Source organism: Oratosquilla oratoria, chromosome 30, assembly GCF_046742065.1.
Source record: "Oratosquilla oratoria isolate Oo_2021 chromosome 30, ASM4674206v1, whole genome shotgun sequence".
NCBI classification, from domain to species: Eukaryota; Metazoa; Arthropoda; class Malacostraca; order Stomatopoda; family Squillidae; genus Oratosquilla; species Oratosquilla oratoria.
Window position 1 is genome coordinate 3,063,760 of NC_134806.1, and position 2,500 is coordinate 3,066,259.

A 2,500-nucleotide genomic window follows, 5' to 3' on the forward strand; every position below is an offset into this window, starting at 1 on the left:
TGTAACTAATATTTTCTTTACCCTTCATCCATGTAGTCAAAAACCACTTTCATTGATCTTGAATTGAAAGTTTCTTCGAATAATTTGTTGATATGTTTGTCTGAGTTGACTTTTTTAATTTCCTTTGTACCAATTTTGTATTGTCCTGATATTCTGTTGTGTGTGTATATATATATATATATATATATATATATATATATATATATATATATATATATATATATATGTGTGTGTGTGTGTGTGTATTTACCTAGTTGTATTTTACGGGAAGGGGAGCTATGCTCGTGGAGTCCCGTCTTTTGTGTGTGTGTGTGTGTGTGTGTGTGTGGTAAAACAGCACTAGTGTGTAAAACAGCTCTTAGTCCAATTGTGTCTACTTTCCATTTCCTATACAACCTACCAATTTGCTACACACGCACGCACACTCCCGTGCCATTGGCTACGTGTTTTAGGCAATCAATATTTTAGGTATTTTCGCGGCATTCCTAAGGAAAAAGTCACGCAACATTACTTTATGACAGGAGACTAACTTCTACGCAAATTAAATAAATAAATAAATAAATAAATAAAATAAACAAATAAACAAGTAAATAAACAAATAAATATGAAAATATATTAACAATATTAATAACAAGTAAATATATGAATATACAAAACAAAATGAATAAAAGTCCATTATATTTCTATTATGTTTTCCGTAAACTCTATAGCTTGACCCAAGGTCTCAGGTCAGACCGTTTACATTCTTCTGCGCAGCTTCTGACGTCATTTGGCAGAGTCCATTTTCTCTTTGTGATACACTGAAGAAAACTGTGAAACGCCAAGGAAGACAGGAACTATAATATTTTATATATTATATATATATATATATTATATATCATATATATTATATATTCATATATATAGACAGGAACTATAATATTTTATATATATTTATATATATATATTTTATATAATATTTGTCAGAATATAACTAATTGCGTGGAGCAGTGCGAGCGAAGGCGACGTCATTTTCGAACGACGGACCAGCTTCAACTGACAGCTATAGGACCCGCTAACCCCACTTTGAACAGCCAGGTGACGTTCACGGGCCCGCTGCGCCAACTCCCTCGAAATTCGGTCGGAAGTGGTTAGACCTTATATTCTTAGATCTTAGCTTGACCCGTTTGTATATTCCCCGTAGCCGCACTGCCCATCACAGCCAACTGATTACATAAACATGTATATATTTACACTCGAGTGTAATACCGGTATATCCACCAAAGCAGCTAAACCCGTTGAGAATTGTCCCTATTGTTTCAATTATCATAAATATTTCTAAATTCAATTCTAATTTTACCTTTGCGTTAGGTCACCACAAACTATTCCAGAGGTTATGTACCAGCATGGATATATATATATATATTCCTTCAAATCGATGTTGTTTTCATTCGTGCATTCCTGAGAAAGGATTGTATATACTAATACCCACATACTTACGCTTCTCTGCATTTAATTCTAGTCGCGTGGGTCATCGAAGTGGCAGTGAAAAAAAACACTAAATCGGTTCTTCACGAACACAACATGAGCAGAGCGGTGGGGTTCTTGATATGTGGGACCTGACGCACTAACTTCCAAGGCAAGCCCAACACTAAGTGGTACGTCAGCTGAGCACTGCATTTATATCTGTCCTCACCCTCCCCTCCGCTCTCCCACACCCTCCCTGAATTGACATCACTCCTATTTCGGCAAATTAGTTCGTTAAATTCACATTTCACCAAATGCGCTGCATAAAAAAGTTGACCAAAATAAAATGTATAGTCAAAATTATTCTGGCGAAATGCTATATGGCAAACTATATTTTTTTTGTAGAATGCAACTGGGTGAAATGAGAAATCACCTTAGGATAGAAGCGCTTGTATCGGTGACGAAATGGAAACTCGAATCATGCATTTTCTTTATACCCTCCCCCCCTTTTCCTCATGCACTTTTATTTCCTTCTTACTCGAAATCCTTCTCGCAGTAATTAATTCCTTTCCTTCTCAATTTTATTCTTATGCATTCTTCATTATCCCTTACATTCACACTCCCTTTCTTCCTTGTCCTACCCCGTGATTCTCTTTTCTTTCTCTTGTTCTCCCTCCTTGTTTCGTTTCTTCCTGTACCTTGTCTATCCTTTCCTCCTTCCTCCTTAGATTGCTTCTTTCCGATTCCCTCCCTTCCTTATTTCCCTTTTTCATATTTCCATTCGTATCTTTATTTTCTTACACCCTATCTTTTCCTTCTTTTTATTACCATAATATTTTTTAATTTTCTTCTCCTTTTAGCTCCAGTAAACCTTCGACATATCAAACTAACTAGGGGGGGGGGGAAGGCTTGGTCGTTATGGCCGAAAATGGCTATAACGAAGTTTGACCTATCAAGGATTTACTGTATTTTAATTTTCAATAACACCAACGCCATCCTTGGTCTCCCACAAGATGTAAAACACTGTTTGGGAAAATTATACGTAGCAAGGAAA

At 36.0% G+C, this 2,500-nt stretch overlaps 1 protein-coding gene across 3 annotated transcripts in view; it reads right to left on the bottom strand.

Annotated features, from left to right (window-relative positions):
- The window catches only part of LOC143040977 (monocarboxylate transporter 14-like), an 86,992-nt gene extending 85,374 nt beyond the window's left edge, over window positions 1–1,618 (bottom strand). For all 3 annotated transcript variants that reach the window (XM_076212435.1, XM_076212434.1, XM_076212433.1), the window contains exon 1: window positions 1,480–1,618. The gene's annotated coding sequence lies outside the window, so the exon portion shown is untranslated. The remainder of the gene's footprint in view (window positions 1–1,479) is intronic.
- Window positions 1,619–2,500: the final 882 nt, after the last annotated feature.